At 34.8% G+C, this 24,514-nt stretch overlaps 1 protein-coding gene across 7 annotated transcripts in view; it reads left to right on the top strand.

The window, feature by feature from the left end:
- Dlgap1 (DLG associated protein 1) overlaps nucleotides 1-24,514 on the top strand; it is an 888,020-nt gene that overhangs the window by 107,671 nt on the left and 755,835 nt on the right. For 6 of the 7 annotated variants that reach the window (XM_074070238.1, XM_074070237.1, XM_074070244.1 and 3 more), the window contains exon 2: nucleotides 521-678. The exons of the other annotated variant lie outside the window; for it this stretch is intronic. The gene's annotated coding sequence lies outside the window, so the exon portion shown is untranslated. The remainder of the gene's footprint in view (nucleotides 1-520; nucleotides 679-24,514) is intronic. 7 annotated transcript variants of the gene reach the window in all.

The following is a 24,514-nucleotide window of genomic DNA, read 5'->3' as shown; positions in this document are numbered from 1 at the left end:
CATCTTGTGTCATCCCTTTGTCCAGAGTATCCATGTGGTATATAGTACCCACCCGTCAGTTGGTTACCAGATTGAGTATTGTGGGTTCAAGGAACCCTTATTTTGCTTAATAATGGACCCATAGCTCAAGAGTATCAATGCTGGCAATTTTATTACAAAATATTGTTATAATTATTCTCTTTCATTAGTTATTATTAATCTCTTACTGTGTCTAATTTATAAGTTGAATTTTATTATAGCCATGTGTGTAAGAGCAAACATAGTATGTTTAGGGTTGAGTATGATCTAAAGTTTCAGCTATCCACTGGTGTCTTGGAATTACTGAGTCTTTATTTATTTTTAATTATCATATAAAGTACACACTCTTGCTGACTAGACTAGCCTATGTCGTAACTGTTTGTTAAACAATATGCTAAGGCTGCTATTTATGTAGTTAAACAAGTATAATTAATATTGGAAAAGTAATTATGAAGCTCGGTTAACAGATCCCCATTCCTTTTTGTCCCTTTCTGAATTTTAGAGCACTGTGAATGGTCTTGTTGAGCCCCTTCAAGTGATTACTACTTAGACCTTCCGGGGACACTTTCTTGATAGGACCAGCATATATACAGTTTACTCAGATAGAATTCAAAATTAATGAAGTTTGTGAAAGTGGACTACACTGTTTCTCTAAGACTGGTAAGAGTTTAAAAATACATTTACTATTTGCAGGTGACATTTGATGTCCTGTTCTGAAATATTTTTGCTTTTTTATATATTGGAGAATTATATTAACTAGAAATAGATATATCATGGTAGGGAAAATATGCTATCACAAAAAATTGATTGAGATATTTATTATTAGCCAAGTATATGCTGATGTATTCAAAGATATTTTGTTCTTTGAGTAAAGTAGAAGGAGTTAACATTTAGTGCAAAAGAAATTTCATGACAAGAATTCTTCTTTTGGAAAATAACTGTATTTCAGTTTTATAAAATCTTTAATTGCTATTATCTGTTGTTTTCACTGCCATAAAAAAATCAATGACTGTAAAATGAAGGTGGTACCTCTTTGAAATTGTTTATGATGAAAATGTACCTATTGTGGTTACCTATATGCAAATTCTTTTCCAGCTGACCTTACCTTACATGTTATGCTAGTGCATGTAAGTTTACTTCTGCATAACTTTTCCTCAGGTTTGAAATTTTTCATTCCAGTATAGTGTTTGCCAAATACTCCAGCCAGGGTTCATTATCAAAACAGAGAATTGGATCTGGGGAAAAAAAGTTAATCTGGATGGCAGGAATAGTTACTATAGGGATTTTTCTGAGAGAAGATGAAGATGAGCAAAGGTGGCTTTGCATCTCTTAGAAGGACATGCCAGTGGCCTCTGAAAATAGAGGCTCAAGGATGTAAGCAAGTGCTGAGACCATACATGAAATTATCTTGAATGCACAGAAGTTGAGAAACAGGGTTATCCAAAGGATTCCCTTCTCAAGCATACAAGTTATTCTTCATCTCAAAGATCAGAGACTCAAGACTTGACTCCATACTTCTGAGACCTAAGTCAGAAAGAAATTGGATATGTAGTTGGAAGATGATCTCTTGAGATTTTTATTTATCTACAATGTCCAACAACTTTTGAAGTATTTTGTGGGCAATTTAGGGAAGGGATATTCCAAAAGTTTTCTAGTGAACAAGGTCTGGTAAAAGGAAACCAGGAAGGCAGAAGGTATATAAATGCTCTGATCACATCAGGGTGACTGAGAATGGACTCTGGGGACAGATAAGTTCTTCAGTTTGAATCTTGACTCTTCCATCTTTTAGCCATAACTCCTAAGGTAATTATGAAAAGTAGGTGAGCTAATTTATAAAGAACCTGGAATACAATACATGTGTATCATCATGTGAAGCAATTGTACAAATATTTGTAAAGGTTTTATAGACACATTAGTGATCTTGATCTCAATGCAATTTTCCCTGCAGTGACTTATATTTCTTTCCTACTGTGTTGGATTTTCCTTAATCTCACATAACCAACCATAGTTAAGAAAACATTGCTATATTTTTCATGACTAGATTCTTGTTTTTAAATCTGACACATTCTATAATGAAGGTCATTATATTTTAAATCTCAATCTCTCACTTTCTATCGTCTTACAATATTGAGTAAATTAACTTTTCTAAGAATCTTTATCTTTGAAATGGCAACAGTAGAATATTTATCAGAATTATTGTGAAGATTAAATAATACAAGGCAGAGCACATTACACGGAAGTTTTCAATAGACAATATAAATGATTTTTCAGTCAAGCTAATTTACCTTTTTTTTGTAATCTGGGCCCACGCCAGATATTTGACAGTAACAATGTAATTAAATTATTTCATTGACGCATTTACAAGTAAGTAGACCAGAAGCTCTTTCAGTGTGGGCAATGAGGTAACATTAGACCATCTGTACAAAGTAAGAAGATGCCTTTGTTGAAAAGAAAACAAAATTTTAAAGCTATTTAGTTTTAGGGGTATAAAATATTTCTTTTGTAATTTTTAAAATGTAAATGTAAGATCTTTGGGAGCATTTTTCTAAATACTTAGTATATTTTTCAATTTATGTCCTAGAACATATTTTATATTTCAAAAAACTATAAATAACAAAGCCAATATTTAAAAAAGATCTTGCTTACAATTAGATTATAAGCAATATCAATCTTTAGGGGATCTCACTGTTACACTTTCTAGAAACTCTTCATTGCCAAATTAAATGATCCACAGAGCCTGTCACCTTGGGACTGCTATGTATTGCCAGACATTGAATCGTTTTTTAAATTCTCTAGACTAGGGAAGAGTTCATTTGGTGCTTTTCACATACCAAGAATTTTGTGTATCTTCTCATAAATTCTGGAAATGGTCTTGTAAAGTAAGTCCTGCTCTTTGTTTTTACATGTGTATGAAATGAGGTTCAAGGAGTTAAGTAACTTGCTTAAAATTGTACCAGCAAGAAATGAACAGAGACAGAAGCAGAGAAAGACAGAGAAGAAAAAGTTTGACTCAAATCAAGCTAGTTTCAAAGCTTCCTTTTGTTACATGATCATGTTTTCTGTCAGATACTTTGAGAAACTATTTCCTCCTAAAAATGACTTAAACTGAACCCCTTTCATTTTTTGATGTATAACAGAAGTATGTAATGTTAAATATATCAAGTACCATTTAAAAAATGTATAGACCACCTGCTGTACTTGTTGATATTCTATGAGAACTGTGTTGTTTCTGGGGATGGGTAGAAGAGGCCAAGGCAGGGTTATAGAAGGGGAAGCATAAGGAGAAACTTTAGAGGAGTGAGCATACTTTCAGTGTACCCTAGGATGGTTCCTGTAAAGAAAATTTCCTTTACTTCTCCTATGTTCTGAAGGAAACTAAATATTTGATATTGATGTTGGTGGTTAATGAAAATTTAAGACCCACTTAAATATGATGCCTTTTCATTGGGTTCATACCTAGTGAATTTTTGGCATTGTTGCTTTAATTTTTACAGATAATACAATTATCTTGTTTTATTAATGCATTAAAAAGCCTTCAGAGACAAACATCTCTTAGTACCTGAGTTACATATTTTTTTTTAATTTTCCAAAGTATGTGCTGTACTATTCATAGTCTGTTTTCTTAGTTAGCCTTACTTCTGCTTTAAGAAAACTATTTTTCCACCTTGGTTACATTTGACAATGGAAAATAAATGAAAAATTTCACCAAATACTCACAGGTTTATGAATTGTGACAGTGGAATTTTATAGCAGTTGTTAAATATAGTGGTATGATTAGTTTCTGCTCAATATCCATTATTATCTCAAGAAATTTAGCACAGAGATAAAACTATGCTTTACTTCATAGTTTTTAACTGCTTTTAAATAGGCTGTGTTTCAAATACCACTAGTGATTTAATAAAAAAGAGAAGCATGGAGAAATAATGAGACAAAAGAAGAAAATAATCACTGGTAAAGTATAGTGTGAAAGGAACATTGTAAAATACAGTAGTGAGATGTATTTCTGTCCTAACAGTGAGCATATATAATAAATCAGTGAAAATGGCCCTACCGTAAGAGTAACAGTTTGACTCTAATGTCAGTAACATTTCTGATGGTGTTTATGAGGTCATGGTCAGAATGTATTTATTCTTCTTTCTTGGACTGGTGATAAGTTTTCTTCTTAATCGTAACTGACAACTAGCTTCTGATGTACAACTCAGTAGAATGTATAATACAGCTCAATAAAATGTGTGATTTTTAAATTTTATTTCTTTTGTTTTGTTTTTTGAAAGAATCACTCTATATAACCCAAGCTGGGCTCAACCTTACTGTTTTCCTGCCTCAGCCTCCCAAATGCTGGGATTACAGGTCTATACCACCACATTCACTGAGAATATATAATTCTTGGAGTGTCCTGAAGCTGAAATATTTCTCCATAAAATGTTAGAAATTTGCAAGTTGACCTTATAAGCTTTTAAGGACAAGAATTATAATAGTTTTGAAAGCACAAATGTAGGCAACTCTTAGCCTCTCAATTTATCAGATATCAAACTGCCATTTTTTGTTCTAAAACAAAAAATGCTAACATATGTTAGATTGTATTGTTCCCTCAACAAGTTTATGCTTTAATGGGAAAGAGAAATAGTTAAATAAGCCTCTGCAGCAAGAATCTAGAAAAATTTTGCTCCTTTAAGCTATTTTGTTTAAAACATGTCCATATCAAGTGTCAATTCTAAAATATATCTAAACGGAAGTAAAATGGATATTCAGCTTTGAGTTATCCATTGACCCAGCCTCTTGCCTGAAAGAAGATTTGGTGGTATAGGATCATTTTGTCAAGGGAAGACAGCCCCTTCTAGCTAGCCTTGGTAAGAGGGATTTGCTGGGGTAATGCTGAAGAATCTTTTATGTAAGTGTGTTCCAGGAGTTCAGCCTTACCAAGGGTAGTCATACTCCTTTTGGCTATCTGTGGACCTCATGCCTCTCCTCTTCCATTCTTTCCGTGAGTCTATTTTATCTCCATCTTTCTACCTTTGGACCTGATTCTTTCATAGTTCAGTGACCTCTAATGTTTAATTTCCACAGACTTTTCAGATCAGCTATTTAGAGTCAACTGAGTCCCTATATGTGGGTCATATTAGATTTCTGGAAAGGATCTAATTTGCTCACCTGGAATCAGTTACTTATTCACAGACTAATAGGCAGCCATGAAAAAAATGGGATTCTGCAGGTTCCAAGGTGTATAATATGCTCCTTCTATGCCACTGGGTGGTAAAAATACTTAAGGAAGAGCTGTGGGGCAGCATGCTGTCAGCACCAGCATTATTCCAGGCAGGTCATATTGTGCTAATAGTGATTGTAGGCAGGTTAGCATTTATGGTTTCTTCTGGTGCTTTTTATGTGATAAACTGAAAGCTTATTTTTTGATACATCAATTTGTCCCTAAGTGGCAGTGGAAACCAACCGACAGCTATATTGCTAAATCATAAAAATGTCACAAATGATTCATGACATATATTTAATATGCATACTTTAAATAACTGGGTGTGATAAATTGCTGATAGAATTTTTAATTCAAAGTTCAATGGGGTTTATACTTTTTCAAACACTACAGCATTGCAATTGCTAATTGTCTCCTTTAAAACATATTTTGTGTGAAAAATTTTACAGTATTTGGTTCTTGAGTACTTAAAACAGAAAATGAGGAATTTTACATTTCCTTTTTCTTATTCTCAAGTTTATCATACAGCTGTCCATTGGAGTCCGTGTGGGATGGGTTCCAGGACCCTGTCAGTTACCAAAATCCTTGGATAGTCAAATCCCTTATATGAAATGGCACAGTATTTGTATAAAACTGCACAGTATCTGTACAAAACCTACATATCCTCCTATATACTTTGAATCATCTCTAGACTATTTGTAATGCCTAATACAATGTAAATACCATATAAATAGTTGTTATATTCTTTAGGGATAATGACAAGAAAAATCATTTTTATATGTTGAGTACAGATGCAGGGTTTTTTTTTTTTTTTCAAATATATTTGATCTGAGTTTGGTTTCTCATACACAAGGACCGTCAGCTGTTTAGGCTTTAATGTCAAACCTGGAGTTCAGACACCTTCATCGGAAAGGTGAAGTCACCAATCAGTGTTACCTTACATTCTCTTCCTTTACCAGAGACGGGTAAAACTGTAAGACTACCCATTTCAGTCCCAATAGTCAAAATATTTAGCTAATATATAAACCCAGTAACTCAATCAAACAAGCTTATATGGTATGGTGATGCTGTTTGGCTTTTTGAACTATTAATTATGTGTTCAGCAATTTTTATTATTTCTATGAAGACTGTTGAGTTAATTAACTGAAATCCCAGGAGTGATCCTTGTTCTTTCTCTCATTCAGTGGATTGTCCTGAAAGGTAGGGTGAGATAAAAACAGCTTCATGCAACTTCTGCTATTAGTTCATTGTTTCTGTTCATTCTCTGTTTCAAACCAACTACATACAACTCTAGGTGTCTGCTCTGAACATTCTTACTCATAAGGAATTTTAGATAACTTTATTTCTTGGTCAACCAGGGTTTTTTTTTTGTTTTGTTTTATTTTTTGTATTTTGGTTTGAACTCTACCACTTGAGTCATACTCCCAGCCCTTTTCTGCTTTTGGACAGGGTCTCACACTTTTTGCCCAGAACCAGCTCTGGACCATGATCCTCTACCTCCCACATAGCTCGGATGACAGACATTCATCATGCCTGGCTGCAATTCCCTTTTTGATGAGTTAGCTGTTAATTACTTTATTGTACCTTCCTATAGCATTTGATCAGAATGGAGGTAGAGGCGGAAGAGAGAGAGAGAGAGAGAGAGAGAGAGAGAGAGAGAGAGAGAGAGAGAGAGAGATTATTGAACCAGTTATTTGTTTAAAATGTTTTAAATGGTATTGGATTCTTAGTACATCTGTCACATAAAATGATATATAAATTCACATTCAGTTTTAACAATCATCCAAAGCTAATTGTAACTGCTGGTGAACTTTGTCTCCTGACTTTCTTTATTGTTCCCAAAATCTTGGATGTATGGTTATAGCCAAATTTCCTATGATTTAGATAAAATCAAAACTCAAAGACATAGATAAACTCTATTTAAAAGTATTCCTAAGATATAATCTAGGTGCAGATGGAGATGCAAGTGAATATTAGGAAGGTATTAATGATTGATTATAGTCACTGTTGTTTCAAATCTCTTTCCCCCCCTGCCACAAGAAAATTGGGAAATTTTGCTGTATTACGTTTTGCATTCCTAAGCAGTTCTCTCTCAACAGAATGTAATGGGAGGTTTGTTTGTATCAAATGAGGCTCCTGAAAACACTTGGACTGTCCCTAAACTCTGACTGGGAACTTTTTATAAATCTTTTTGCAAACTGAGGCAGGAATCTTATAACCAGCTTATTAGAGTTGTGGGATTCCAGTTACCTATAACAGAAAGATGCTTCTTACAGAAAGGAAGGTCAAGAAATCCATGGTAACTCACAAGTTTCATGGTGCTACATCAAGAACTTAAGCTATCCCATTTCTTTTGACCAATTTGTTGGCAAGTAATATTAAAATACTACCATAAAAACTGTCAGCTGATAATTATAGATACCGAGGTTAAGATATGAAATGAACACTTATTGCTTCATTTTTGTATTCAGTTTGAAAGATATTTTGAGTGCCCTTCATACATGGGAGACCCCAATATGGGGAGTCAAAGGAAATTCTTCTTGGTTTTTTTTTTCTCTTTAATCTAAGGATTTGGTCTATTATTAAAAATGACTACAAATTCTACCCCTCTCTACTGATAGAGCCATTACAGGTCTTCCTATCCAAAAGTATGTTGCTTTGGCCAACGGGACACTAATTGAAGACATTCTAGCATAATCTTGAAAAGTGCTTGCACATGGAGCTTGCCCTCTTGATTCTTAGTAAGTGTCAATGGGAGAAGCATAGGCTAGTCTGCAAGATGATGACAAGTGTGTGACCCAGACACCAGCCAACTGCCAGACCTGTCAGCAAAGGCCATCTGGGGATGGCACCCCTGACTGACCCACAAACTTGCTTCAAATGTATGAACTAAACCTAGCTGAGGCGAGTGGGACCCAAGCAAACCAGATGAACTGCTTAGCAGAATTTGGATTAAATAAATGGGTATGGTAGTGAGTCACTGAATTTTGGGGTTGTTTATTAAACAGTAAAAATTAAGTGATGTAAGAGGAGAAAGTAATCCACCTGTGAGGCACAGGAAGTTAGAACAATATATAGATAAATATCACCAAGCTTAGATTACCAGAATTTGCTGATGGATACACTTTTATGAGATGAGAGAAGTTGAGAAAGAAAAGTTCAGTTTTAAGTTCAATTTTTAAAGAGTATTTGGGTAAGCAGGAAATACATTATAGGCAAGGAGGACATTAATTTCAGCACAGCTGAGAGACCAGAAGGAAAACAGGTCTGGAATATAAAATTTCACTTTGCATTCAATTTGATTGAATGAATGAAGTGACTTAACTTTTACTACTCTAGGCCACTTGTGATGATAGCCATCCCCCATTGTGGAAAATTTAAATATTCCTGTTTTTTCATATTAGTTGATTTTTGCCTCTAGTTTTAAGACCACATCAAAAGAATAGTTGAATCATGTTGTCATATTTTGATGTAGCCTAAGAAATGCATTTTTGGAAAACAAGTATTTCTTGCTTTTACTAAAATAATCTCTATAGTCATTAAAATATGTCTTTATGTTGCAAGTTAGGAACCAGGTGTTTGTAACTATATATATATAGATAGGTATCTATATATATATAGATAGATATATGTAGTTATGTATATATCATATTACATGTATAATGTATATATAAATATATATGTATTACTTCCTTTAAGTAATAGTACACAAAATATCATTCCTCTCCATTGAAATAACCCATAATTTTACTTTTATATATATGACAAGATAGTACCAAATTGAGAGTTGTTGTAACTAATTACTAGTCATGTGTATCTAATCAAAATTGTCGTAACTTATCTTATTAGCAGTACATGTGTATGAACTAAAATTTCTATTAATATGATTTTTCTCTCTGAATTTACAATCTGCTAGTTAAAACCACTCCCCGTTCAAGTTATGGTCAAAGAATCCTCTTCAGAAAAGTCTTATTCACAATCTCAGTCAATGTCAGTTTTTCTATGGTTTTCAAAGAGCTATGCCCTTTTTTTTTTATAAGACTTCTTTTAGTGCATCTTTGTGTGCCTAGTTGCATTTTAGTGCATTTCATGCAGTGATCTTTATCTTCACTGAATTTCAAGATCCTTGAGAGCAGGAAGCAAATATCTTTAGGGTTGTCATTTTGTCCTCAGCATGGAGCTCAATATCTGGCATTTAGTAGACATTGAACAAATATTTGTTAAGTTAATGAAGAGAGAGCACTTTAGCCTGCCTGGGGTTCAGTGTAGATGCTAATGATGGAAAGTATTGAAGTGAATGTATTCCAGGCAGAGGCAACAGCTGAGGCCTTAGATGGGAAAGAGTTTAATAGACTCAACAAACAGAAAGACCAAGGGACCACAGCATGGTGGTCCACATAGAGAGATGGGTTTAGAGAGGAAGTCAGGGCACCAATCAGACAGGTGGTGCCAGGTCATAGTACAGTTACATGAGGTTCTAAGTACAATGGGAAGACTAGAAAGTTGAAAAGCAAGGCAATAGTGGAATATTTGTTAAGACCCCCCTGGTGCCATGCAAGAGGAACAGGGAGGTGGGAAGGAGTAGGAGCTAGAGTTAAGAACGCTGAAGTGCTGAAGATTTTGATCACTTTTAGGTTCATATTGTGGATATGGAAAAAAGTAAGTTTTTGATATTTTCTAAAGAATAACTAGAGTGTTATTAATGATTGAGAGAAAACACAAATGGAAATATTTACTAGGATTCCATCTTGAGTCCCTCGGTGTATGTTGTTCCATTTGTGGAAATGCAGACTTTCTAGATGGGATGGAGAGTGTGTGAGTAGAGAGATGGAGAAAACACAGTCCTCTGATACACGTAAGAAAAATACTAAAATTTAGAAGATGGAAATTGGTAAACAATGAAAGCACTTATCAAAAGAGAGTTAGAATGCTTTATTAATGTCCAAGAAAGTAAATCTCAGAACAAGGACTATTTCCAGGGAAAATAGAGCTATTTCATACTGATAAAGAAGTCAATTCACCTGATTCAGGAATTAGCATTACTGAATGTACCCAATGACAGACCACACACCATTCAAAGCTAAACTCGACAGAATTGCAAGGGGGAACTAGACACATCCACATCTACAATTGGGTATTTCTGTTGCGGGAGTTTGCTAGCTGAGATACAGGACACTGAGGCAGATTAGCAGGAAACAATGTTTATTGTGCCAGCACAGACTCAGAGGACTCATGTTCAAAGCCTGAGCCCAGAGAACAAAGGGGTCTCACCTTATGTACCCTTGCAAACAGGTTACAGAAGCAAAAAGCAAGGTCTATTCCATATATGGTTATATTTAATTTTATTGGCTCCTTTATCCTAGTGCTATGTGACTTTCCCCTCCCTGGTGCTACGTGACCTTCCTCATGGTCAGATTTCTCAGGTTTTATCTCTCTGCTATGACATCCCTACCTCCCTGCTACTTTATCAAGACTCAGGCCTAGTCTGTTTTCTTCTGAACCTCCTCTCTGCTACATTATAACACACCACTCATTGTAACTGATGGAACAAATCAAGAAAATCGGCACGGGTGTAAAAGACTTAAACAAAGCTATCACTGAAAATGATTTGGTTGAATACTTCTCTGAACAGCAGATAATACACACTCAGAACAACTATCTGGAGCTGGACACTGGTGGCTCAGGCCTGTAATCCTAGTGATTTAGGAGGCAGACATCAGCAGGATAACGGTTCAAAGCCAGCCCAGGCAAATAGTTCCTTGAAACCCTATCTTGAAAAAACCTCTCTCTCTCTCTCTCTCTCTCTCTCTCTCTCTCTCTCTCTCTCTCTCTCTCACACACACACACACACACACACACACACACACACACACGCATACACACACACACACACAAAGGGCTGGGAGAGTGGCTCAAGGTATAGGCCCTGAGTTTAAGCTCCAGTACTGCAAAAAGAAAAAAGAAAACCCTTGTATCTGTAAAGACCATGTGCTATGTCACGCGATAAGTCTCAGTAAGTTAAAGAGGAGGAGTGAACTCAAGCAAAATATGACCTCTGACCATGAAGTACTTGATCTAGAAATTAGTTATAGAACACAATCTCAAAATTTGGCAACTATTTGATGATTAAACAACACATTTAGAAATAGTGCATATTTCAAAGAAAAAAAATCACAAGAAAAAGTAGGAGCTCTTTTGAATAAACTGAAAATGTAATCTCTACATATTAAAGTGGGTAAGATGCAGCTAAGAAGTAACTAGAGGCAATTTTTGCATTAAAAGCTTATATTAGATAAAAAGGAAAGTATCAAATCAATGGTCTAAACTTCTGCCTAAATAGATGATGTAGGAAGAGCAGAAGATTAAACTCAAAGTAAGCAGGAAAAGGGAAATAATAAGAAGTAAATGAAATACAACCAGAAAAAAATAAAACCAAAAGGAAGTTCTTGTAAAACATCAGTAAGATTGTTAACTCTTTAGCCAGACTGGTTAGAAGATAAAGAAGAAACAAATCAATTCATCAGCCACACTGGTATCACTACAGACTTCACAGAAATAAAAAAAATAGTGGGAGAATACTGAAGGTTTCTGTAAGCCAATAAATTTGATAGCTAAAATGATGGAAAATTTCCTTAAAATATACAAACTATCAAAGCTTTCTCAAGAAGAAATTGGTAAATAATAAAAAGCCCAATATGCATTAAAGATTTGAATCTATTGTTTAAAATCTCCCTGCAACAAAAATTCCAGTCCCAAGTGGCTTCATTGATGATTTCTACCAAACACTTAGGCAAAAAATAGTACCAATGCTTACAGAAATCCTTCCAGAAGACAGAAGGGGTCATAATTCTGCCATGCTCATTTTATGAGATTAGCATTATACTGCTACCAAAGCCAAAGAGAAGCTGGGTGTCTGTGACTCATGTCTATAATCCTAGCTATCTGAAAGACTGAGATAGGGAGGATCACAGCTTGAGGCCATCCCAGGCAAATAGTTTGCAAGACCCCACCTCCAATCAGAGCAAAATGGACTGGAGGCATGACTCAAGTGGTAGAGTCCCTGCCTTGCAAGTGTGAAGCCCTGAGTTCAAATCCCAGTCCCACAAAAAAACCCGAAGTGGTCAATAATTTCAATGTGATCTCAGTGAATATTCTACAAAATATCTTAGTAAATTGACCAATTGATTTAAAGTGCACATAGGATATTCAAGAAAGAAAAGGACGACAGTTAAAACAATGTTTAAAGAGAAAATGAAGTTGAAGAACTTATAATACTTGATTTCAAGTCTTACTATAATGCTACACAGTCAAGCCAGTGTGATGCTGAAATAAAAATACTTGCATAGATGAATGGAATGATCAATTGGTTTTTGACAAAACACTAGTTATGAAAGAAAAAGAAGATGAATTGCATTGTTTAAAATTAAAATATTTTCTCATCACAGAATAGTGTTCAGAATATTAAAAGACAAGACCACAGACTGGGAGGCTGTGTTTGTAAAACATATGACAAAAATTTACACCCAACACAGCTTAATAATAAGACAACCTATTTATTTTTAAAGTATGTGCATATTATTTGAAGACACTCATCATTGGAGATACATAATGGCAAATAAATGCATGCATAAATACTCAACATCATTACTCATTTACAGAAATGAAAATGAAAATCACAAGACACCACTTCACATGCATTGGAATGGTTAAAATGAGGAAGACTGGCAATAAATGCTGATGAGGATGCAGAACAACTACAAAATTGATGCATGACTTCTAGAAATGTAGTCGAATGCAGCCTCTTTTGAAATCAGTTTCAGCTTCTTATCACCGAAGCTAATACCATATGACTCAGTAATCTCACAGTAGCATATCTCTTCAAAAGAGATGAAAACATATATTTGCACGGATTTGTATCCAAATGTTCTGAAAGTTTGATTTATAATAATAAAAAATGGGACATAACCTGAATGTCCATCAACTAGTGAATAAATAAATAATTTTTGGAATGTGGATACAATGGAATGCTATTCACTATAAAAACAGATTATTGGTTCACAGAACAACATGGATACATCTCAAAATCTTTTCCTAAGTAAAAGGACCTATAGGGATGGAACTTTTTTCCTTCTCTTCTATCCATTATAGATTCATTGACCAAAGCTCTGTAAATTAGATTGACCAAAGACAGCTTAAGAAGAAAAAAAACTTTATTAGCATACACATTGTGGTCACCTCTTATCAGTGGTTTCAGTTACTTGTACCCAACTGTGGTTTGAAAATATTAAATGGAAAATTCCAGAAATAAACAATGCAAGTGTTTTAAGCTGTGTTCTGTTCTGAGTAGCATGATGAAATTTCCTGCTGTCCAGCTCTATTTTACTTAAGATATGAGTCATCCGACCTTTGTCTAGGGTACCTTGATGTATATGCAGCCTGCCTGATGTTGTAATGGTTCAATGAGCCATGATTGCCTAAGCAAATCATCCTTCTTTTATGCATTGTCAGAAGTTTAATTATTCTTAAAACTATCACATCTAAGTCATTTACCTCACTTCATCTCATCACATAGGCATTGTATCATCTCATATCAACACAAGAAGAATGAGTACAGTATAATAACATATAGTCAGACAAAAATCAAATTCACACAAATTAGCTAAATTATATTGTTATAATTTTTCTGTTAGATAATTACTGTTGTTAATCTCTTACTGTTTCTAATTTGTAAAACAAACTTTATCATTGGTATGTATCTGTAGGAAAAATAGTAAGGTTGGTCGGTAGATAGCTAGATAGGTAGCTAGCTAGCAAAATAGATAGATATACTTTGGTACTATCCTCAAATTTAGGCATCCACTGAGGGGTCTTTGAACGTATTCCCTGAGGATAACTGGATTTCTGTTCTCAGTACTGAGTAGCTCAAGGGTGTTTAGAATTCGGGATCTGTATACCTAACTTTGACAGGGAAGGGGAGAAGGGAGAAAGGGCACTATGAAAAAGAAAAGGACTTTAAGAAAGATAAATGAGCCTCTAGGAAAATAGATGAGAGTTAGTCTTGTGACAATGCCTGTTTGAGAGTGTACTTCTCTGAAGAGTTGCTCTGCTTAGGGGATTTATGACAACTAAATTCAAGTTCTGTGGGAGTCTCTGCTTCCAGGTAGTTAAGAGATTTCAGGAACTCAAATGCTTTGGGCTGGAAATAATTCTCGTGGCAACATGACATGTTTGGGGGTGGTGTATTCTGAAAACCTTCAAAGCTCAACATAACTCATTACATAATATTTGATTCCATTAACATGAAATTCTAGATAGGGAAAAACTATAGTGACAGAAGAAAATACTGGTTTTGGGAGCTGAGATTAAGGTGAAAGTATTGACTACTAATGGGCACAAGGAGGCTTTCTGGAGGGAATAAATTATTGCCTCTTGTTTTTTGATAATAGTCATTCTAACAGGCTTAAGATGGTATTTCATTGTGGTTTTAATTTGCATTTCCCTTATGACTGGTGATGATGAGAGTTTTTTCAGAAACTTGTTGGTCCTTGTAGGTCTTCTTTTGAGTATTTTCTCTTCAAGTTCTTTGCCTATTTTTCAATTCTTTTTAGGGGGGAGGTTGTTTGTTTTCTTGCTGTTGATTTGAGTTTCTTACATTTTGGATTATAACTTCTTACCAGATGTAACATTTTCATGTATTTCCCCCAAATCTGCTGGTTGTTTCTTCACTTTATTAATTATATCCTTTGTCGTGTAGAAGCTTTTTCATTTGATATGATCCCATTTTTCTGTTTTTCCTTTTATTGCCTGTGCTTTCAGTGAGTCATATAAAAAAATCAATATCTAGACCAAAGCCATAGAGTTGTACTCATGTGTTTTCTTCTAGTACTTTTACTATTTCAGTTCTAACATTTAGGTCTTTGATCCAGTTTGAGTGAGTTTTGTATGAAAAGTTTCATTAAAATGAGGATATGCCTGTGGATATCCAGTTTCCCCAACACCATTTATAGAAGACACCATGTCTTCCCCATCTTATGTTCTTGACAACTTTTTTGAATATAATTGGCCATAAATATGAGGTTCATTTCTGGGCTGTCTGTTCTGTTTCATTAGTTGATATGTTAGTTTTAATGCCAGTACCATGCTATTTTGATTACTGTATCTTTGCACTCTAGTTTGAAATCAGGTAGTATGGTGCTTGCAACTTTGTTCTCTTGCCCAAGACAACATTGGGCTCCTTGCATAAAGAGAATATTAATGAAAATTATTTAAAAGTGTACACTTGATTTACTGTTACCTCTAGTTTTTACTATATAGTACCTAGAATCAAGCAATATCATAATTGATAAAATATGGAAAGTTCTTGTAACCATTTCTGAATTCTTATTATTTTCTGTCATTGACCTGAATTGATATATTTCCTGATCTATTAGTCTGCTCTGGGTTTTCCAAGAGTATTCAAAGATGGTCCTTGTTTTCTCTATAGATGCTGTTAAGTTTGGAATTCAGTAGTATCCTTGTAGTCTAATTTTAAAGTGAATGTGGTATGTGACATGGGGATTACTTTTAAATTGAAGTTGCTAGAGATAAACTTTCAGCTCCATGAGAAGCAGCTCTGCTGTTTTGTACTATAGTTAAAGGGCAAATGGCAATGTGCCCATCCTCAGACTTAAGATACTGAGAAAATTTCCACAGTTGTATCTCCTTGACAATAATGGAGTGCTTTCAATCAGGAGCATGAAGTCCATATAATGGTAAAACAATAATGACAATGTATCATTATACTCATAATTATGTACTTTTCCTATAGCTAACAGATTGATCCCATGTAAATTATTTCTCCCATCCCATTTTCTGTTAATAGCAATCTCATACATTTATAAATTTTTAATGAATGTTAAATGCTAGAAATATAGAGGAATCTCTCATCATGATTCTGCAAATTGAAAATGGTGTTTTTATTATCTGTGTTTGATTATATCATCATCAAGCTAAGAGATGGACAAAAGGGGATTGGGAACAGTACTTTGAAAAATAGTTTCCTTTTATGAGTGATGATAGAATTAATAAATTTTTTTTCAATTTTATCTAGTGCCATTTATTTAAAAAACCCTGCTTTTCCATCCTGAAATTCTGTAGTTACAAGTTTTATAAAGGTTATTTTAATGTTAGCATCCAATAATGTGTCATTACATTTCATAATACAAGAGAAGCAATGATCTTTGGTTACTTTTCACTTCCTTCCAATATCTAAAAATCACAAGTAATTCTTCCTTTTGAATCTTCTGAGTTTTCTTTTTGCAGTGGTATTAGTGTGTGTGTGTGTATGTGTGTATAAAATTGTAATTAATATTTCCACCACAGATGTTTCTTAAAGCCTGAAAAGGGCAACTTTAATTCATTATAAATGAGGGCCAGAGTGAATTAAGATGAGAGCTTTTGACTGTGTTTATGAGAGAGCCAAGAGGGGCGAACTCAGCCATGTTGATTATACAGTTCCACATTTGACATATCTCCCGTTGGTGTTCTGTATTTGCCTCCTACTCTGTTTTGCTACTGATTTGGCTAAGAGATTCATTATGTACTGTGGGGGTGTGTTCAAGAGAACAAGAGAATTACAACTCTTGAGATAATGATGGAATGTGTCACTTATTGAGCTGTAATAAAAATAAATACATTTAATTCAAAAAGCAAAGTGTTTAAAAAGTAGTTCCAATTTCCCTGTTCAACTTGAATGCATCTAGAAAGAAAAGGGGAATCTATATAAGGGTGTCTTTTCCCACATCTGGATTTGTTATGGTCACTTTCCTTAGCCCACCAGCTGAAATGATGCAATCAACTGTAAAAGTAGTGGGAGGAAGAAATAGTGGAAATATGAGTAATTATACAATATCTCACTCTGTCTTTTTTATAATTGATGTCTTGTAAAGCATGCCTCTAGAACCTTCTCCTGTGCTTCTAAAATATTTTTGAATGTGATTCTTCTAGAATTTAATTAATACATGATAATTAAGTCCTCATAGGGAAGTGTTAATAGCAAAGACAAGCCTGAAAGAATAAGAGAGAAGTGACAAGGAATGGATGTGTTTGCACTTGGATGAAAGGACAAAGACCTGAGAAGGGGAGGATGAATTGACCTCAGAATGGAGGAGGGAAAAGGCAAACAGGTAATGGAGGAGTAGGAGATGCTGAAGTTTCCTCCAAGTTCTGCAGAGTTCCATTTCTAAAATTAAAATGTTATTTTCCTGTTTAGAAACATTCAGTGTTCATACTTCCTAAAATATGTTAACTACATGAGGATTTGTTTTTATTTTTTACCCTTCATGATTTTATTTATTTATTTGAATTGTTGTGCTGGGTGGCAGTACATTGTGGCATTTATGAAAGTTCTTACAATGTATCAAAATGGCCAAACAGACTCATCAATTATCCATTTTTCCTCATTCTCTTTTTTTTTATTGTTTTATTATTCATATGTGCATACAATGCTTGGGTCATTTCTCCCCCCTGCCCCCACCCCCTCCCTTACCACCCACTCCGCCCCCTCCCTCTCTCTCCCACCCCCCTCAATCCCGGCAGAAACTATTTTGCCCTTATCTCTAATTTTGTTGAAGAGAGAGTATAAGCAATAATAGGAAGGAGCAAGGGTTTTTGCTAGTTGTCCTCATTCTCTTTTTAATACTATCTTTTAAAACACTGAATCCTGAGCATGCCAAGTAAGTTTGAGCCTTTACAAGAATGTCATTTCCTCCCTGAGTTCTTGTCAATTTTTATCAAAATCATCAGGACCAGTTGATATGCCTCCAGCATTCCCTAACAGTCTATGATAATGACCTACAAGAATTAAAATTAACTTCACCTGCTATGAACTCACTTTTGATTATTTATATATCTAATAGAGCTTATCTCGTGTATTAGTTTTATCTGATTGATTCCCCCAAACTATGTACTACCTTGCCTTTCTAGTCTTTAGATTCTTCGCATTAGATACCCACTAAAAGTTTACATTGGAATACACAGAAGAAAATAATTCAAAATAGTATCCTCATAAAAGATTTAAAAAATCATGAAGGACATGTATAAGATACTGCTGATGTTTTTTACTACTGCAGAGATGATACTTTTATAAATTTTTAAACTAATAAAATGTACAATAGAACTCTAGAACTTTTGCCTTCTGTATAACTGAAATTTTGTGTCGAGATGAAAACGTCTACAACATTATCTTTATCAGAAGCTCTCTAAAGTGTTTTTGATTTTAATAATAATAAGCATAATGTGTTTTAAGATGGTAATAAGAAGATGATCTTCGGTGTAATTCCCTTACCCAGACAGGTAAGCCCACTGAGATTTTTTTAATTGAAATATGATAGCTTAAGATGTTCATTCTTAATGAACATATAAGTAGAAAATGACAATTTGGAGAAACAAAGGAGACCTTGCTCTTTCCAGTTTTCTTTGCCTCCAGATGCAACTTCCATATCTTCTCCCGAGAGCCTTTGGTTATCCTATTTTTTTTTAATCCCTGATGTGTTTTCTCATGATAGAAAGCAGTCCCTCATTTTATAAGCAAAGACTCACATACATGGAGAACTGGTCTAATGCATTGTTCGAGGGTCAATCTGCAATTGACTTGGACTTTGATTTTAATATCATGTTACAACATCCAGATTTCGTACTGTCTTTCTTGCAGTGCAATTTCATGGTTCAACAATTCACATCTTAATAGTTCTTATTCTTTATAAAGATTTGTAAATTTTGCTGTATCAAGCAGTAGAAATGCCTTGAATTTTCCTTCAAATTAAGAATGGTGAAATCATAGGGGAATATTTTAGTCATATTTGAAGTGAAAAGAATTCTGGTTTTTTTTTTTGAGCCATTGGCATATCTAGATATTATGGTATATCATTCTTTGTTTAACCTCACCTCCTCATGGTAAAAAAAAAATGTTCCTTTTAAACAGACAACTTTTAATTCTTTTTATCTTTTGCTTGCAGTTCTGTATCTGCCTGACTACAAGAGCTGTTAAGATTATGTTTGACCTTTTTGGGGGATCAAATTCCAATTATGTGTGAGTGCTCTGCCTTTTTTCCCTATCTCATATCCACAGTTGAGATCCCGGAAGGAAGTGAGAGAGATACATAGAATAGAAACAAAACATGAGTGAGTAGGGAATATACAACTCACTTTGGGGAGTAATTCCCAAAGTGTTAACTTGTTAACTTGCAGGCTTTTTAATATCAGTAATTCAGTGAGAGACTTATTCATGAAAGAGTTACCACTGAGTCCTGGAGAGCATATTTTTCTTCTAATCCCTTCACTCCCAACTTTAGGAACAGAAAATAGAACAAGAAATAGACACCATTATTTGTAACGGTGGAGAGGAAGCTACATTGAGTAAAATCTCAAAGGTAATTCCGTGTCATGATACTTTAAAAATTCCCATGAACCCATCTGTTTCTATGGCACAATATGATTAGTCATGGCCTGTCAAATGTTATTACAGTAGTGCAAACACATTAACAAGACCAGCTCAATGAGAAGAACATATCATACGGAAAAGATGGTAACAGATGAAGAATTATATAAGCAGATGAAAATGTCAGTAACAAATATCTGACAGCAAGTAATGAATAGGTTTCCCAACAGGTGTTAGAGCAGAACAGCAAAGAATTCAAGGTCAACAAGTATGACTATGAACATATGGGTGAAATAGGAAAGCATACATAATTATATTTTTCCTCCTACATTCTGTCAAATTTTATGCAGAAATACTAAAACCTGGCTTTAATTTCAAAATAGGCAAATGACATCACTACTTATGATATTTTATATTTAGGTTATCTCCAGTGTGGACCTTACCATTAAACCTGGGTGTAGGTCATGGGGTGAGTTTTGTGGAGGTGTAGAGGAGGGATTGCTGATAGAAAATTCCAGTGAAATCCCTGAATCCCTGGAAGGGGATGACAATCGCAAGTTGATATCCCTATTCTAAATCAAGTGAGGAGCTCACCAAGGATACAAACATGGCAGAAAAGTCATGGCTCCCGTGACCAAATTGTAGCATATGGTCAACAATAAAGTTTAGGCAACATTTGATCTTGACAGTCTCATTATAACCTGTACCCAGAGTAGGGCAAAAATGTGATGCAAAGTATAAATGTGCAGCTCATGGTTCTCCCATCCTTCCTATGAACAGTCAGGATGTGGTAGTAACTGTGCAGAGAGAGTTTGCAGCCACGGAAAACTGCGCAGAGGGCTCTGTCATTGCTGTCCTCTGTGCTTGGAGACTCCTCTTGTGATGTGGTCCTCCAGGTTAGAGGCAGCAGAGGAGGAGTGGACTGTGGTTTTCTGGGATACTTCTGAATATGGCTGCCAAGTGTGGCAGTTATGCAAGGTTGCTAACCACAGCTGTGCCACCTTGCTCTCCTGCCTGATTCCCATCTTCCTCATCAAGCCTGAACTAGCATTTTACCATAGGATGGGGAGTAGAGATAAGAGCCACTTGTTTTCTGTACTGTACACCTGTGCATAGTAAATAGAACTGTGGTATTTTTCATATCCAGCACAGAGTTTAAAAAGTAAATATTTATTTCATATGGCACCCATGAGAGATTATTATTACTTTCAGAGTGCACAATGCTATGTGAGACAAATAAACATGAGTAATCCAAAGCTAATAAAAACATATAGATGAGAATATCAATATGCTAGATCCAGTTGGGCATAGGAAATATGTTTTGGTTTCCTTTAATCCATTGTATTTTTACCCGGTAGAAAAAGAAATCACACATAGCAAGGACAGAGGGTTTTTAAAATATTAGTTTTCTTAAATCAGTTTGTTATATGTGCATAATTTATGTTTCCCTCTGTGTTTATACCCAGTATCATTGTACAGTTATTGGGAATAGGTTTGATAATGATAGATCCTGATCTTTCTATGAGACTCTTAGTTCTGATCATCAGTTCAGAACTCAGAATCATTTATTCAACCAATTGATATTGAGTGTTTACTATATGCTGAACTCTGTGCCTCTTTACTCATTCCCACCTCAGATTAAAAAAAATTACTATGACATCCCATGAAAATGTTAGAGACAAGTAATTGTAATATTTATAAAGTATATTTCAAAGGTTTATATAACTTTGTCTATTTTTTTAAATGTCTGGGGCCTAGACTGAATTATCTTTCATTAGTTTAAGTTTGAAATTTGCTTCATTTTAATATTAATTGTACTTCAGACAAATTTAAAAGAAAATTGCAATGAATTACACCAAATTCAGGTGTAAGACCTGAAAGACTGTAATTGTCTACTTGTCTACTTTTATAAAGCAGTTGAGATAATTGACAGCTTTAAAACTCCTACAAATCAAAATGATTAGACAGTGGTCAAAGATATATCAAAAAGCTAATTAACAGGGGAGAGAGATTTGCCAGGTCTCAGGGAGTTTGACATGGTAGTGACATGGCAGCCTATGTTGTATATATTATCAGTTAAAAGCCTATAGATAATAACAAAAATAGTAATCAGTTTATATACCACTTACCATACCTAGGTACCATTAGCAGCACTTTTCATATATCATATAATTGCATTCATACAACTCTAAGATCCACTTTACTAATGCTGTCCCAATTTTTCAAATTAAAAAAAATGATGTTAAATAATATGTCAAGTTAATAAGGGTCCGAGCTGGAAGGCTACTGTAGCCATTTGACTCCAGAGTTTGTGTTCACACGTTCCCTATTGTTAATGTCAATCTCTGGATCCTTTAGAGTTAAGAATAATACATTTTAATAATTCCTCAAATTCAGTCTTTGAGAAAAATGTACTTTCTTGAGATTAACAATTGTTTTGTTAAATTGTTTCTGTTTTGTAAACAAAAAGTTTTAAATTGTTTGAAAGCAGTACATTTTCTTATAGCTGTAGACTTTGGGTCCCCTAGCCCCTGTTTACCCTTGGTTTCACTTTCCATAGTTTCCCTTAGCCACTGCCAACAAAGACCAAAAATTGTAAGTGGAATATTTCAGAAATGAACAATTTATAAGTTTTACATTGCATGATGTCTTAAGTACTATGTTGAAATTTTGAGCCATCTCACTTTGTCCCAACTAGGACATGAATCATTCCTTTGTCTAGTATTGTATATGCTACCCATCTATTAGTCACCTGAAAGCCATTGCAGTCAGATTTTCTGTCTTGCTATTGCATGTTTGTGATCAGGGGACCCTTATTTAACAATGGTCCCAAAGCACCAGAATAGTGATGTTGGCAATTCAGATATGTCCAAGAGAAGCCATAAAGTACTCCTTTTAAGAAAAAAGTTGAAAATATAAATAATATTTTGAGAAAGAGAGCAAGGGACAGAAACAGAGAGAGAGAAAGTTGACACATTTACTTAACTTTTATTACAGCATTTTGTTATAATTGGTCTTTTTCTTATTAGTTACTGTTGTTGTGTCTATATAGTTCCACACGTGGCTTCAGGCATCCACTGGAACTTTCAGAACTTATTCCCAGCAGATACGTGGGGACAACTGTATTTCCCTTACCCATTTGTAAACTTCCTTCTTGACTCTTTGTTGGTATAGTTGTTATTTCGTTTTCTATCTTCACCACATCCTTATGTTCCACCTCCCTAAAATAACTGTCCACATTTTATGTCATGACCACTTTTAAGGCTGTTTTCTGGATGTTCTCATTGATTTCTTTGAGGAATGTTTATGATATGATAAATAAGAAAAATGAATAATCGGACCAACAAACTTGGTTCTTTACTTTTGATTCAAGCCTATACTTTCGAGGGAGAAACATGTCATAAATCACTATTATATGAGTCATTGTTTAATTATGAGATCCTGAGGCCAGGCAACTTTATGTAGTAGGAAGATTTCTTTGAGTAAGTAATGTCTGAATTGAGGAATAAGTATAACAAAAATTACAAATTCACACTAGGGAGATTAAAGAAATTCATGAAATCCTTGTTTCTACTCCCATAGACCCTTCTCAGATCACAACACAGTACTAAGTAATAGTGTCTCCCAATGTTTGTAGACTTCAGAATATGCTCACCTTACTTGAAATCAATCTGATACCAAGCTGCTCAAAATATACATGAAATCATATATTTGAAAATCAGCTTTCCATTTTCTTTTCTATATGTACGTCCCTTGGCTTAGTCCTGTTTACAACTGCATGAGGAAGATGGTTTTAGCTCACAAAGATCCCTCCCTAACTCCATTCCTATAGGGCTTCAAATTTGCACACAGAGATCTCTCTAAAGTTCTCATGCTTATCTTCTGCCCCAGGGCAGAGGACAGAGGCTTTCCATCCGATCTCCTGACACTCTTCCTACACTTCTCTTACGTAAGGAACTAGTGTTTCCTGTACTGAAAGTTTTGTTGAGCATAGATCTGGGCAAGTTACTGCTTTGTAAGCGCTTCTATATTAAGTGTTCCCATGGCATGTTTGCTAGTCATTCTTAAGGTCTTAATCTTTGGTAACATTCAACAGGTCATCTGTTCTTTTCTAGTTGATTACAATAGTCAGTCTATCATTTCGGGTGCTTCTCTGCTGGTCACCTCTGACATTCACAGTATCCTCTCTTTTTGCTCAATAGATGGTCTAGTGAATTTCAGCAATGCTGCAAAGCCAGAGTCTATTTTCAGGATGGAATTGATGCTGTTTTTGGTCTTTTTGTCATCAGTCTAGTCCGCTACAACTCAAATTTTCACCCTCAGTGACGAGCCCACGGTTTCTCTAATATCACATCCATGTGCTCTTATTATAAGAATAAGATTTTAAATCAGTTTTGAGCAATATATACTCAACTGACTAGAATGCACCCTTTTTCTATAGCTCATGGCTAACTCTCTCTTTTCATTAAAGTCTCTTTGCTCTTCCTCATTGGTGCCAACAAGGAATACTATATTTAATGTAACAACTCACCTCAACTCTCACTCCCCAGCTCTCTGAATTCCCCCAACCCAATTTTAGTTTTTCTTTATTCTTCAGGACATACCATCTTCTAGCCTATTATAAAAGTTGCTTATTTACTGTATCTGTTTTTTAATGTCTGTCTTCTGAGATCAGATTATGTGCCCCATGCAGGCAATGCTGTTCTGCTGTGTACTGATGTATGCCAAGCACCATGAATGTTGTATGCAATACATTGTTAGATGATCGAATGTGACTATCCAAAAACATTGCAAGCATAACTTTTCAGTAGAGGAAAAGGTGAGTTATTAAAAAAAAGAAAAAACTCTAGAAGGCCAAGAGTTAATTTAGTAAAGAT

This window comes from Castor canadensis, chromosome 4 (genome assembly GCF_047511655.1).
Source record: "Castor canadensis chromosome 4, mCasCan1.hap1v2, whole genome shotgun sequence".
Taxonomy (NCBI): domain Eukaryota; kingdom Metazoa; phylum Chordata; class Mammalia; order Rodentia; family Castoridae; genus Castor; species Castor canadensis.
Note: the sequence above shows the minus strand (reverse complement) of the source record. Positions and strands in the feature narration are given on the sequence as shown.